The sequence below is a fragment of the Tupaia chinensis genome, unplaced genomic scaffold (assembly GCF_000334495.1).
Source record: "Tupaia chinensis unplaced genomic scaffold, TupChi_1.0 Scaffold000415_1, whole genome shotgun sequence".
In the NCBI taxonomy this organism is placed as follows: Eukaryota; Metazoa; Chordata; class Mammalia; order Scandentia; family Tupaiidae; genus Tupaia; species Tupaia belangeri.
In genome coordinates, this window is record NW_006159920.1 from 808,436 (window position 1) to 824,349 (window position 15,914).

The 15,914-nt window shown below is 41.0% G+C and overlaps 1 protein-coding gene across 6 annotated transcripts in view; it reads left to right on the plus strand.

The window, feature by feature from the left end:
* The window catches only part of ZNF148 (zinc finger protein 148), a 141,190-nt gene that overhangs the window by 232 nt on the left and 125,044 nt on the right, over positions 1-15,914 (plus strand). Inside the window, exon 1 of one of the 6 annotated variants that reach the window (XM_006154555.3) lies at positions 568-685. The exons of the other annotated variants lie outside the window; for them this stretch is intronic. The gene's annotated coding sequence lies outside the window, so the exon portion shown is untranslated. Of the gene's footprint in view, positions 1-567; positions 686-15,914 lie in introns of those variants that run through there. 6 annotated transcript variants of the gene reach the window in all.

Here is a 15,914-nt window from a genome sequence, read left to right on the forward strand (position 1 = left end):
CGGGAGGAAGCAGGGAGAGGATGGTGGGTTGGGGGGTTGAGAAAGGATTATGACGGGGGTGACGAAGGTGAGAAGGCGCCCTCCGAGGCTTGAGGGGGGTGATAGAGGTAGGGGAGGAGGTGGGATGTCTGCAAGGGGAGGCCAGCGGGTGCTGGGTGTGGGTGTGAAAAAGCTGGAGAGACACCAGGTCTCTGTCCACCGTGCCTGGTGCAGTGCTTTATGCACCGCAGGCCTCAGTCACTGTTGCTGCCTGAGTGTGCTCTTCGCGAGAAGGGAAGGGCAGGGGTTGGAGAAAAGGGAATGCCTGCGGGAAACATAGTGGGAGTGTGAACGGGGAGAGAGGCCGGAGGAAAGGCGCCGGGTAGGTGGAGGAATGCAGGAGGTGGCTGTGGAGGAGTCTTACGGATTTGGGGGTGTTCATTGTGCAGATACGTTAGGTATTTCATTATGGAAAGAACTGAAGCGTTTCTAAGGAAAGAAGGGAAGGGACATAGGAGTTTCCTTGAGTAGCAAGGATAGCGTTTGAAGCAAGAGGGAGTGCTACATATTTAAAAAAAAATGCATAATGGAATAGACAGATGTAGTATAATTAATAAATGTTGGCTCGAGCACTAAAGAGTTATTCCAGATGGGCCAGGATGGCCTAGATCCGAACCTGTTTGGGCTCTTCAGTAGATGACATCTGGTAAGTGTGTGTCTGGGCTGTGGTTGGGGTCACTGAGAATTAGACTTTACAGTTTGGTCTGAGACATTTTAGATCTGCACCAGTGACTATGAGAACCTCTGAAAGAGACCTTGAGAAAGGCCTGGCCTATGGGGACTCTCTGTCAGGGAGTTTATATTTTAGCAGATTTAAAGTATGGTCACTTAGAGGCTGGATGAACAATGCTGGAATGGAAATGACTTGACTTGGATTTTTTTCTTCTCTGTCCAGCTTATCTGGTCCAAGAGAACTGTGCCATGCTACCCAGCCTGGATTGCAGTACACAGGAATATAATGAATAGTGGGTGGAGGCCATGCATGGTGGCCCTTCTTGGGGGCACTATTTGTAGCTCAGATTCATCTAGTAGGTGGTTTGATTCCTTAACTCTGAGGCTGTTGGGAGATCTTTTGCCACTCACAGCAGTTTCCGATGTACTCTTGCAGGCATGGTGGTATTGAAGAAAATGTATCAGCTAGCAAAGTGTGGGCCTGCAGTATGATCTAGAGTATCTGTTTTGGTCTTAAGTTGCAAGAAGTCAAGATGATGAAGTCCAGGGGAACCTGAAGAGACTGGATGAGTCTAGAAGTTGGAGGGAGGATTTAACATCTTTATATCAGGGAATGAATCAAACTCACACTTTTGGATTTGCTGAGCTCATACCAGACCGAGGTTTCCAAGAGGGAGCTCTGGACTAGAAATCACATTCTTAAACTTTACCTGGATATTATTTACCTTTTGTTGTTAAGACAATATACCCAGTACATTGTAATAGTTCTTCAGCTGATTAGAAGGTAATAAGTACTTTAAGTATGGAAGTTTTTGTTTTCTTGTTTTTTTAAATGAAAGTGGAGGGCAAAGAGTTTAGAGGAGAAACTGGATTGATATTTGGGAGAGGGAAGGGAAAATTCGTTCATTCATTCCTTTAGTAAGTATCTCTAAAGGAAGATAGTAATACAGCATTAGAATGGAGAGAGGCTTTCTTTTCTTTTCTTTTTGAACTATTATTGTGATTTTTTTCAAGCTTCTGGATCTGGGACTTTAAATGCAGTCAGCCATGTGGGAATCCAGTGCCTTAACCACTACCCACCTGCTGGCCCGGGGCTTTTTTTTATCACAGGTGTTCTCATAGACATAATCCAAGATTATTATTTTAAAAATTTGGAAAACTTTCTATGTCAGTACATTTAAATGTATCTTTAAAATTTTATTATTATTTATTTTCTATAGGGCATGTGGACTAGCCAGAGAGAGACAGAGAGAGAGAGAATGTGAGAAAGCACCCTCTTCCTCCCCCCAGGGGATACCAGTGCTGCAGTCCTTTCTCTATTCTCTACTGGGATTTTGAGCATGCACGCACATATATGCCTGAGTGTGTTTTTCAAGCTGCTGGGTCTGGGACTCAGAGCATGTATGTGGTTGCCCATGTGGGATCTAGTTACCTTAACCCACCATGCAACCAGCTGGCCCTAGATTTACTCATTCTTTTGAGGGGCTTCATTATATTACATAATATTATGTACTCATTTTTGTTGGCATTGTAGTATGAGGCCGGTTTTTTCTTCCCTTTTCCTCATAAGCACTGTTTATTATCTATTTTAATTTTGTAAGTATGATATACTTAAAGATTATATGCCATTGTTGTTTGTCTTTTCTTCTAAATTATTATGAAATAATACATGTGCCTAATTTTAAATATTGTTCTGTGGGGGCTATAATGAAAGCAATAGTCCCTGTCTCAACTGTCCAAGCATTAATTTTTATAGTTCTTATCATGCTTTTTTCTAGGCCTCTGAGAAATAGGCAAACATTGTTATTTTTTGATTTATCAGAATAACATTATCAAGGAGTCAGAAGACTTCTATGGATGAAAAGGATTTGTGTCATTCATTGACATCTTTTTGTTCTCCTTTGTGATCTTGGATAGTTTTTATTTTAGTACTTTTATTTGATGTCTTTCTATCTTTAAATAATTTGTGTAAACCATGATTTTAGAGTTCAACAACATTGGAGTATATCTCTTAACTTCCCCATGATAATAGATGAGGATTTAGATAGAAAGGGCTTTTCTGAATTGAGAGAGAGCATTTACAATTAGACCGGAAATACTGGGTGAGATGACAAAGGGAAGTTTGGATGGACCTATAAACAAGACTTATGTAGGAAGCAACATCTCTGCAGCATTAGATTTGCTGGTTATGTAGATGACCAGTTGTTTGACAATGATTATTGCCCATCTTGGAGTTATTTACCAGGTTGCAGTTTTTAGTGTGACGAATCTGGAAATCTAAAATGACCCTTGCATGTTCCTTGTAGGCTTCTATGACAGTTTTTATGCTTCTAGGAGGAATTGATTGGTAAGGACTTGTGTTTATCTTTTCTGGTGGGGAGGGCAGGATGGGGAAATGTGATGAGGAGGAGGATGAGAGATAGGGTTGATGGAGGAGGTGATAATAATGGGGTAATCTGGAGGGAAGGTGAAGAATCCTGAGGCCACTTGGATATAGTTGATAGGAGACTAAATTAACCGTGTAGTGGTGAACCTGAGATTTGTGGCAGTTTAAGGAAATTAGCATATTTAAACCACTAATATATTGAAAATATGGTGGGAAAAGCTAAGCTACTCATCTATTAGGAGAGAGTCATGAACTATTAGTGTTTTTGGAATTTATGTTATAAGGTACAAGTCAGTGTGATGAATATTGGAGGAATAAAAAGATACTGTTTTTCTTCTTTTAGGAAGTCTGATTTAAGTAGCTGCATCTCTTCAGAGTCATTCTTACTTTTAGAGCAGCATTTGAATGTAAACTATGGCCTGCTAAACTTCATATTTGCTTTTGGGAATTAATCTCTCTTTGTTTTGCACATGGTTACTAGATTGTAACCTGCACCAGAGTTGAGACTTCCTTTACTCTCTGGGGGAAATTTCTAGCAGCTTGATCCTTATGTGCTTAATAAAGACCTGTTGAATGACTGGTAGAAAGTAGAGTTCACTGTTAGTGCTAATAGTGGGGCTGTGGGAAATTGCTGAGTATTCTTGGGGTGTTGTACACAAAATAGTGTCTGGATGTGTGTTTGTGTTTGAGAGTGAAAGACAAAAGGGATATATGATGAGGGGACTTAAAGATTTAAGGGAAGAAGGAACTGAAATAATCCTGCAAAAACAGCTAAGGGGTGGGACCAAAGGGTCTCTTTTAATCTGCAGCTAGATTAATCTGGAGTAAATCAGACCTCGACAAGGGTGCTGATTTAATTTTAGTTTTCTTACCACAGGCATACATGACCTTTGAGAGATTTCTAGTTGTTTTAAGAATCTACTTGGGGGTCAGCAGGTGGTTTAGTGGTTAAGGCACTGGACTCACACATGGCTGACCATGGTTCGAGTCCTGAACCTGGTGGCTTGAAAGTCACACCAGGCACACGTGTGTGTGTGTGTGCCCAAAAGCCTGAGAGGAGAATGAGGGAGAAGGGATTGTGACTAGGCATCCCTCCTGGGGATGATTTCTCACTTTGTCTCTTTCTGTCTCTCTGAAGACATGCGCCCTATAGCAAAAATCTTTCTTTAAAAAAAAATCTGCCTGATTCAGTTTTAGGATAGTAAAAACTATTAGATGAAGTTTCTTCTTTAAAGGAATTTACAGTATTTACATTCTTCTGGAGGAGAATCATTGTTGTGAAATATTCAGTAACACTGTAAGATTTCAAATAATTGATGTATTAAGACAAATTTCAGAAATAGATCTCCAGATGAGAATTTTTACTTGGTAATCATTTTCAGAAGTGGTCTTTTTGAGGGAACCAGCAATTAGCGTAATGGCTATGTTGCTGGACTCCCACGTAGTCGACCCTGGTTCGCGTCCTGGACCCGGTGGCTTAAAGCTCACGCTGGGCGCATGTGCGTGCGTGCGTGCCCAAGATCCCGAGAGGAGAATGGAGGAGAAGGGATTGTGGCGTGACCATCCTCCCTGGGGGGTGATTTCTTGCTTTCTGTCTCTAATGTCTCTCTGTCTCTGTCTGGCGAGCGCACACGCCCTATAGCGAAAATCTCTCCAAAAAAAAAAAAAAAAAAGAAGTGGTCTTTTTGAAACACTGAATCTGAATTACCTTGTGAGCTTCTACCATAATATAGAATTATCCTATTTATTGAGTACCTATTGTGTGCTAGTACTGCTGGAGGCTGGGGGAGGCTTCCTAGGTGAGTAAAACATGGTCACTACCCTTTTGGAGTTTGTAGTCCCTCCAGGGTGGCTCATTTATAAATAATACAAGACGTACTATTATTCTAAAAGGTTGCATTGATGAAAGATTAGATTTTATTTTTGTTTTGAAGAGGTTTTTGCTATAGGGTGTGTGCGCTCACCAGACAGAGAGAGACAGATAGAAAGTGAGAAATCACCCCCCAGGGGGAATGGCCACGCCGCAATCCCTTCTCCTCTATTCTCCTCTCGGGATGTTGGGCACGCGCGTGCTCACACACACGTGCCCGGCATGAGTTTAAGCCACTGGGTCCGGGACTCGAACCGTGGTCGACTACATGGGAGTTCAGCGACATAGCCATTACGCTAACTGCTGGTCCTGAAAGATTAGATTTTTTTAAAATGCCAAAAATCAATTAGTGTCAAATAGAGTGAATAAAGAATAGGTTTGCTTTAAATTCAGTTTGTCACAGTAATAGGAATGATTTTCTTGGTTGACTTATTAACTTATTTTTGGAAAACATTTCCGAAGAGCAGCAGTGATAGCTTCACAAATAGTTTGTTAGGTTCTAGATAATTTACTTTAAAGGGGACTACACTAATTTGAATATGTAAATAAGTTCTAGGTATGTTTGTTAACAAGCAGTTTCTTTATCTTGAGCAAGATAGTTTATGATTAAGTTCCCAAATGAGTTTTACAGACAGTAAGTGCTGTCGGAGTTCAGAGAATGGAGAAATGAATATTGGCAAAGGTTTGGGGAAAAGATTTAAGTGAAGCGTACTCTAGCTAGATATTTGAAATAATTCTTTAGGGATTTTAGAGAGGAACTAAATGGTTCCAAATTTCTCTTGAAGCCCTAGAATGAACCTAAAGTCTGGGCCTATTTTTGTCTAAATGCTGTCTGCCTATTTCATTTTAGTTATTCCTCCTGGTTTGTTTCTTTTCAAATTCACATGTGTTGGGTAACGTTGAGCACCCTGGAACATCTTAGGGTCTCTTTAAATCTATGTCTAGTGTAGCTTTTAGTTTGTCCTTTTCTCAGCATGTACCCCATAAATTACATGGTCTCTGTGAAGGGCATGAGTCAACTTGGCCTTGTTATCTTGGCATTTCACTGCCTGCTTTTCTCAAAGCTGCTTTCTGATTACAGAATAGACAGAAAACTGAGGGCACGGATCTAGCTGACATGTGCTTGTTGAATGAATGAATGAGAATGTATTTGATACAATTTAGGAGATTTGATTTCTCTATATGTTTTCTGTTCCTGATTATTTACTTTCCCCCCTACAGAGGACTTAGTGGGGGCTAACAGAGATATGGATACTAAAAATGAACTGAAATAATTTGAGGAGGTGTAGTTTGAGAGAAAATGAAGAAAGAAAAATCTATTTGAAGAATATAAGATCAGTCAGTAGGGTTGTAGAGACTAGAGTAAGAGGGAAGGTAAACAGATGGGGAAGGAACAGTGGTATCTGATATAAAGGAAGACTCTGAAAAAAGGCAAAGATTATTAAAATATGACAGGTTGTGTTTAGAGGAAAGCATGAGAAGATGGGTGGTAAAAGGATTATTTGGAAGAGCTATTTTGAGGAAGATGCTAAGGCTGAAGGATAGGAGTTAACAAAAGTTCTAAATATAGTAGAAATTATTTTGATTTATAACTGAGGATTTTAGAAAAAGATGGATGAGTTTTTTAACAGGTAATGCACACTTATATGTGAAAGGATTATTAGATGCAGTCAGGAATAAATCCTTTGGGATTTATATTTTAGTAGAAGAGCTGAACTTGTGCACAAATACTTACACTGTGATCACAAACATTGCATAAGAAAATGACTGAATGCTATTGAAGTTAAAAGGTAGAGAATGGGATGAATGGAAAACTTGGGACTGCATTTTAGTGACATAGAAGTGGAATTTTCACTGGTGTTTAAAGACATGGGCAGGAGGTTCTCCTTGGCAGGCTTTCCTAACAGTGCTTTCCTGCCTCAGGGTTTAGCATAAGCAAAGGTGGGAGGTAAGAAGCCTAGGATATGTGGGGAATAGTGAGTTTTTAAATTTTTTTATTTGTCAGAGAGCATCTGCAATCTCCAGAGAGAGAGAGAGAGAGAGAGAGGTGGAAAGTGAGAAAGCAGACCCCCACCTCCCATGGGGAATGGTCACATCACAGTCCCATCTTCTCCAGCTCTCCCTCCCCTCAGGGTTTTGGGCAAGCATATACATGTGCCCTGCGTGTTTCTCAAGCCACCGGGTCGGGAACTTGAACCACAAGATTGGCCATGTGAGATCCAGTTTCTTTAACCACTACACCACAGGCTGGCCCCATTTTTAATATCTTAACAGTGACGCAGAGTCAGAAATAGATGTCCTATCTTCATCTAATATGCACATGTAAAGATGTCTGTGTATATGTGTAAGATGGTTTCATAATATAGTAAGTAACTGCCCTTACCATATTGGATGTACTTGAATATTTTCTATTCTATTCTGTTTGACTGAAAAGAAAACTGAGGGCAAAATATGGATGACACCCATTAAACTGATTTCATGATCAACTGAATAATTGGTCACAACTGTAGTTTGGAACAGAGAGAGTTAATGAATAGTGCATAATATGGTATAAGGTAGCAAGAGTCATTTGGAGTTGGGTAGAAAATGAATGGCCAAAGCTAAGTTAAGTGGTTTGTATTTGATATGACACAGTGTTGTGCTTAGTAAGCAAACAGAAGCTGAATTTTAGTCTTAGCCTTGTATTTACCCAATCTGTGATTACGGAGAATTACTTCCTTTCTGAGTCTCTGTTTTCTCATTAGGAAATTGATAATTATTATACCTTCCTGGCAGGGATCATTGTGAGGACTTGAGGAGCAAAGTATGTTAAAAATTGGGCTAAAATATTGGGTTGTTGAAAAAGTCATGAGCTATTTTTCTGTGCCAAAATGCATCATGACTTTTCCAGTGACCTAATATGTTAGCATATATCATTAATGTATATGCCCGTTGAAATTTTTTGAGTAGAAGTAGGATGGGGATGGGATGTGATTGGAGATAGAAAGGAGAAGATGACTGGAAATTTAGGATTGTGGAAATATTCCAAAGGTGGCAGCTGAAATTGAATTACATTTTTGAGTTGTTAATGGGGTACACATTAGAGTACATTTGTTTTTTTTTTATGTAGTAAGTGCTCAAGTATTTGTTGAATGATTGTGTATGTAGACTCCGAAATGAATTGTGAGTAGAGACAGTGGTGGATGGGTACGAGGAGGAGAGGTGGTAGATTGAAGGTGCTTTTGATGTACTGTTGGAATTTACTCTGGAAATCTTTTTGTACATTTACTATATGCAAGGGTTCGACGCTAGGCATTGTGAAGGATACATGATTATATGACATAGGTCATGTTCTTCAAAAACTTATTCAGGGGGAACCAGCAGTTAGCGTAATGGCTGTGTCGTTGGACTCCCACGTAGTCGACCCGGTTTGCGTCCCAGACCCGGTGGCTTAAAGCTCACGCCGGGCATGTGTGCATGTGTGCCCAAGATCCCGAGAGGAGAATGGAGGAGAAGGGATTGCGGCATGGCCATACCCCCTGGGGGGTGATTTCTCGCTTTCTGTCTCTATGTCTCTGTCTGTCTGTCTGGCGAGTGCACGCGCCCTATAGCGAAAACCTCTACAAAAAAAAAAAAAAAAGAACTTATTCAGGGACAAAAATATATATACATCTGTCTATGCCATGAGTAATATGTCAGATTTAATCAGGATTGGCTATGTGGAGCAATTGGGTAGCACAGATGTTGAAGGATAAATAGGATAATGGTAGGCATTCCAAGAAGAGGGAGTGGTGTGAAAAACAGTGAGAAAAGTTTCCACTATATCTAGGGGTTGTTGAGCCTAGCTATAATTTCAGATTCATGAGGAATGGAGGGAAATAAAGCTGGAAAATAGATGGAAAAATCTCAAAATCCACACAGTTTTTAAAAAATTTATCCATGGAGATTTAACATATACAGTAAAGTGTTCCAATCTTAAGGGTATACGTTAATGAATTTTTCTTAGATATTATTTTATGTAGCCATCATCCAATTTAATATTTAGAATGTTTCCAACATCCCAGATGGCTCCTCATAGTTACCTCAAAGTTGATGTCTCCTCCAACCAAAAGTAACTGTTATTCTGACTTCTGTCATAACAGAATAGTCTTGTGTGTTTTTGAATTTCGTATAAGTGGAATCATACTAGTTTCTCTTGCCCAACATTATGTCTGTGAGATTTAGTAGTAGTTCATTCCTTTTCTTTGCTGTGTGTGTAGCACAGTGTGTTTATCCCTTCCATCATTGTTGGACAGTTGGATAGTATGTATTTTTCTTTCTGAACTCTATGGAGCTTTTAACTTGGCTTAGTATGTAGTGGAAGAACCTCTGATGATTTTTGAGTGGAAAATGAGTGGAGCTTATTACTAATGTGGTGTCCTTTCATTTTTTGTAATGAAGTGAACCTGGTATCTAGGAGGCAAAGTTAAAAGGCTGTGGTGAGACCAGCAGATGGCGTAATGGTTAGGTTGTTGTATTCCCATGTAGTGGACTGTGTGTGTTTCAAGTCCCGGACCCGGAGGCTAAAAACTCATGCCGGATGCATGGGCATGCGTGCACAAGATCCCGAGAAGAGAGTGGAGAAGGGATTGCAGTGTAGCCATTTCCCTGGGGGTTGATTTCTCGCTTTCCGTGTTTGTCTCTCCTGCAAGCACACACACACCCTATAGCAGGAATCTGTCTTAAAACAAAACAAAACAAACAAAAAAAACTGGCAAAAGTGTGAAGCACCAGTGGTCTAAGTTCTAGAGCTTTTAACCTGGGAGACTAAGCATGATGGTTCTATTAACAGAAATTATTGGATCAGTTAGCAGAACTATTTTGGTGTTTTAAGACACATTGACCTGGGATCAGCAGTTAGCTGAATGGCTGTGTCGCTGAACTCCCATGTAGTCGACTACAGTTCAAGTCCTGGACCCGGAGGCTTAAACTCACGCAGAGCGCGTGTGCACGCGCGCCCAAGATCCTGAGAGGAGAATGGAGGAGAAGGGATTGCTGCGTGGCCATCCCCCCTGGGCGGGGGTGATTTCTCGCTTTCTGTCTCTCTCTGTCTTTTTCTGTCTCTCTGGTGAGTGCACGTGTCCTATAGCAAAAAAGAAAAAAAAAAAAAACCTCTTCAAGGGGGGGGGGGGGGGGGAAGGGGATGACACATTGACCTGCGTGATAGGCACCAATGTAAATATCTGGACACTCCCAGGGGAGTTATTTAGCTAGATTTAAAAATGCTGGAATGCAGCTGAGGAAAGGTGTCCAATAGAGATTTGGGAATACATACATAGAGTTGATAATTGATGCTACTAATTCTGGATTTGGTAGGGTGTTGATGGTTATGAAGTTATTTGGACTGAAAATGGAAGTGTTAATTGAAGCAATAATGGACAAATCTAGTGAAAAAGAAATCACGTATTCTGATTCCTCAGGAATAAGTAGGGAGTGATTGTTTAAAGATTATTTGGGGATGTTGGGGAATGATACCTATATGACTAATTAAAATGTAAAAGCAATGGTAAGGAATGAGGTGCCGAGGGTGAGAGAGCTACAAAAAAGCTCCAGGACAGATCTTGGGAAAATTCCTACAGTTTGCAAAGAGGAGGAGCAATCATCCTTGGAGAGAGCAGAAGTGATTGGAGAGATCACAGTAGAATCATGAGGTACAGTGATAAACAGGTAGGTAGTTCAGGTGTCATTGTTGAAGAGAGAATAAGGACATGGTGGTGGGCCATTGGATTTGGTTTGAGGGGAAAAACATTCTCTCTTTTTTTTTTTTTTTTTTTTTTTTTTAGTGGTCTTGGAAAGAGCAGCAGATGCCAGAGTTCCTTGCGAGGGAGGGTTATTGAGGTGGTTAGAAGAATATGGGAACAATGACTGTAGCAATTGTAGTTAAGTTTAGGAAGAAAGAACAATTCTTGTTTTGAGACTGGAGAAAAGAAGTAACAGATGGATGGAGATACAGCATTTTAGAGGCTGTAAAGAGGATTTGATTATAGGTGGCAAAGGTATGATTTGAGGGAATTTCATGGAAGGGATTGAATATTTGATGGGATTAAGAATTTCAGATATGAAAATGATTTGGATTAGTCAATGAGATGGAGAGTTGTATTTAGAATAAATCTGTTGTAGATTTCATGACTCTCTGGGTGCTTAACACCCAACGTGTGGGTGTGTAGAAAACAGATGGTGAGGATTGTCTGTCACTGGGGAGATGCATCGTGAGTGTAATAGAAGGTCATGATGTTCTGGAGAGGGCAGTGTTTAAACAACTGATGAACAGGTTTAAATTGTATAGGGAGACAAGTGAAGCCAAATGGAGGTAAAGAGCAAATATACAACTAAAATGTCAAGTGGTTGTAGTTCAGGAAAAGGGTCTCTGAAGTTACAGTTCTAGTGGTGTAACGCTTCCAACTGATGACCTGTTTTCAGTATATGTTAATATGTGTGGCTAGCTGAAGTGCTGGTGAAGGTTTTAGGAATTGAGGATGCTGAGGGTGTAAGAAAGTTCTTCGGCATCATTGTTGAAGTCTTTGAGAATAATGGCTGAAAATGAGACAAAGTAGAATTGAAATCATGGGGGAAGGAAGATAGGAGGATATTAAGGAACTTGGTAGATGTTACAGAAGGAGTGGTTTAGGTGAATACTGGGAGCTGCAGAAGGATATGTAGTGATAACAATGGGAGCGGTCCTGAGCAACAAGAAGCAGACAGTGTTTTTATCAAGCCGAAGAAGTGGGAGAATGATACAGCTAAGTCATGAGAAAAGCAGGTGGTTCAGGAAAAGCCAAGCTTTGGAGAGATGAGGGAGTGGTTACAACAATCGGGTAGCTGATGATGATGATCTGAATTTTTGTTGTGGCATGGATTTGTTACATTTACCAGTTCTTTTAGTGTGTTTAGTTTAAAAATAAATAATGTTTGCAGACATTTACATGTAATATACTGATATAAATTCAGCTGAGTTATTTATATTTGTGGATTAGAAATGAGACATTGGGTGCCAGCCAGTGGCGCAGTGGTTAAGATAGCTGGATCCCACCTGGCTGACTTTGCGGTTGGAGTTCCAGACCCTGTGGCTTGAAAAACACACTGGGAGTGTGTGCATGTTCCCGAAGTCCTGAGAGAATGGAGAAAGGATTGTGGCATGACCATTCCCCCTGAGGAGTGATCTCACTCTCTCTAGGGAGTGCATGTCCCTATAGCAAAAAATGGGTTAAAAAAAAAAAAAAAAAAAGAGAAATGAGATATTGAAAAAAGACGAGATGTAGGTGTATTAAAGAGTAAAGGCAAAACATTTACGATAGTTTGTTGGCATTAGAACATGGACACACTCTTAGAGGCTGATGTGAACTGGAATTGAACAAGGAGTTTGGAATTGTCCTGACTGTAAGAGTGAACTGAGGCAAAAAAAAAAAAAAGAAAAAGTTCGCAGTAAAAAAATATGGAGAAAATATGTTATTTAGGAAATAACTACTATCTCTGGGCAAACATGAACAGTACATGCCATCCTGTGATATTATTTATTTATTTTTGAAGAGCTTTTTGTTATAGGGTGCGTGAGCTCGCTGGACAGACAGAGACAGAGAGGCAGAAAGCGAGAAATCTCCCCCCAGGGGGTATGGCCATGCCGCAATCCCTTCTCCTTCATTCTCCTCTCGGGATCTTGGGCATACACACATACGTGCCCGGCATGAGTTTTAAGCCACCAGGTCCGGGACGTGAACCGGGGTTGACTACATGGGAGTCCAGCAACATAACCATTATGCTAACTGCTGGTTCCACCCTGTGATATTATAAAGGTGGTAGTACCTTATGCATAACTTAAAAAACAAGTATCAACAATAAAACTAGTGAGATCTTTGATCTCTGTGTTACAAAACTTTGTAAAATATTGGTGATATTTTGTTTTTGGCTTTTTTTTTTATTTTTAAGATTTATTTTATTTAACTATTTATTTATTTATTTATTTTAATTTGACCAGAGGACAGAGAAAGAGAGGGGGTAAGTGAGAAAGCAAGCCACCAGGTCCAGGACTTGAACTGTGGTCAGCCATGTGGGAGTCCAGTGCCCTTAACCACCATGCCACCTGCCGGCCCCAATATTGGTAATATTTTGTATATGTAAAGCAGTTCAGGTGAAAAGTGGAAAGAAAGAGATGGATTGTTGGAAGATGTCCTAAGGGTCTCATTAGTTTCTTTTTGTTTGTAATGATATTTTCTCATACATTAGTGTTATTAGGAGGCTGATTTGTTCTGTCTTCCCATTTCTACATCCCATTACCTGTATGTAGGTGATTCCCAGACACACACTTCTAAATATGCTCTCTTGGCTTAATTCTGGTGCTTATTTATCATTTATTGAACATTTTAAAAGGTGATGTCTTGCTCATTCCAGAAACAAAATACAAGTAAAACTGAAACTTTGCTTTATTTTTAAAATCTTGAACATTATAACCTTAAGCTTTGAAACCATCATCTTCCATATACTTACTTTCATTGGTAATTTTTAAGATCTAAACCAGGCTCCTCATTCTCTGGCCTGGGTCTCTGCTCCCAAACTTTAACTTGTCCAGTTCTGCAGAAGTATTCATTTTCATCAGACGTTGTCTTCTGTGACAGACTTGCCTTTCTTGTACTGTCAAAGACTTGACTCTCAATTGCTTACCTCACTGCTTTTTTGCAGTTGTCTGTCCGTGTCTTCGTGGTCCCAACAACTGACATTTTAAATCTATAAATCATGCTGTATGCGCCAAATCCTTCATATTTGCATCATATTTCTCATATGAGTGACTCTTATCAACCTGTAAGCAAAGAATACTTTTCCACCCTCCCTTTTTAGGTCATTTTGGGGGGGGGAGGTTAGGGGGGTGAGTTTGTATTTCAGAGAGAGGGAGAGGGAGAGAAGGAGAGAGAGAATGCACATTTAAAGTGGAAACAAAGAGGTGGTGGGAAAAATATGACAGTTACAAACACTTTGTATTGGGATTCTACCCTACTGCAGGTTTGCTTCAGGATTAGTTCCAGCATTTAGCCTTGGGACATTCATCACTTTTTTCCTCTTCCTTGACTTCTACATCTAGTCACTAAATTTAATAATGAAGCTACTGTGGAGACTCAGCTTTGAAGGGCTAAGGGCCTCGGGATGTCACTTTGCTTTTAACTCCAGAAACTTGGCTGTAAGCAGTCAGCAGTCCTGTCTGATTTGGCTTAGAATTGTTTCCCTGGCCTGCCTCAGACGTACCTAGGCCTTGTCAAGTGAGGCTATATTCTAAATGTTTCGGTGGGTTGTGTGGGTTAGACTAATGGATGTCTTAACAAAGGTATTGAGAAGGACTGTAGTAGAAATGGAGAGAGTCGTATTTTTAATTTTAATTTGACATAGGTAAATAACTTCACAAGATAGAGGCTGAATGACTTGAAAATGTAGGTTGGCATAGAGAGTTTTCCTTGTAAATTTGAGAAGAGCCAATATCCAGAGGATTAGAATGAAACACACACTTGGTGCTGCAAGGTCTTATATATGTGTGCTTGTCAATATGTGCGTACTTGTATGTGTAGAGATATATAACAGTAGAATTTGTTCATTTGATTAGATTGTATAATTAGTCTTTAGGGAACTAGTCCTGGTCGTCTTGAGTTATGAGTGATTAGAATGAATTGTTAGAGAATATTTGGAAAGGTTATTGTCAAGTTAAGGAAATGGACTTTTCCGTGGCTTTGGTGGCAGCTCCTTTAGATTCTCCAAAGGGCAGATTGTGATGAATATGTGTTAAATTGGCAAGTTTTAGCCTTGAGGATATGAAGGAACAGAGAGAGAAAATGCAGTGTTTGAGAAAGTTATTTATTTATGAGTTGATTTGGGTAAGCACTGATAGGAGTTTAAAAAGTTGTGGGAACCGGCAGGTGGTGCGGTAGTTAAGGGCGGTGGACTCCCACATGGTCAACCACAGTTTGAGTCCCAGACCTGGTGGTTTGCTTTCTCTCTCTCTTTCTCTCTCCTCCACTTCCCCTCTCTGGTCAAATTAAAATAAATAAATGTTAAAATAATTATTTTTTAAAAGTTGTGAAGAGATTTTGAATAGTTAAGTAGATGTCATGGAAGGGATTTATGAAAATTGTTACTATTCGAAAAGTGAATTTCAGAAGAGTAAACGGGAAAGGTGGTTTAGAGAAGGCTTCTTTTGGGAAAAATGCAGCTCTTATTTTACAAACAGCAAGGCAAGGGAAAACTAAAGTGAGTAAATTAAGGTGTGGCAAAGTAATAGTAAGCTCACTGAGAGGTTCCTGAGGGATGTACTGTAGAGCTAACTGGTCTGACAAGGCTGTACTCTGTGGTGTTGCGGTGGATGGCGCTTGTCATTAAGGAAAGGGTCTTAGACACGCCACGCTTCGTAGGGGTGCACGTTGTTACCAAGGATAGTTAAGCAGAATAGTTCTATTTTTTACGAAACCCGGAAAGTAGGGGAGCTTTAGGTTCCCTGGGCTTTCGGAGCCCAAGCCAGTCCCGACCGGCCTTGCGGGTAGGACCGTGCTGGCTGTCCGAGGCGGCGGGTGGAGCAGCGGCGCGGAGCAGCGGCGCTGATCTGCCCAGTGGCGGCCCGAGCTGAGCCGAGCGGAGCCGAACCACGCGGAGCAAAGCCGAGGTGGGCCGCTGGCCTTCGGGAGCCGTGCATACACTGGAGCCCCTGACGGGGGCGCTGCATTAAGTGAGCAGGCCCCCGGGCCCGCGCGGCGCGGCCGGGAGGAGGAGATTCCGCCGAACGTCTAAGCAGACCTTCGCACGCCGCTCGCACGGCGGCTTCCTCTTGGTGTGTGTGTGTGTGTGTGTGCGTGTGCGCGTGTGTGCGTGTGCGCGTGTGTGCGCGCTCCTGAGCCCGCCTCTGCGCCCATGTGCAGGTAGGCGGCTGAGAGGCTGGGGGGTTTTCTGCCCCGGTGGGGG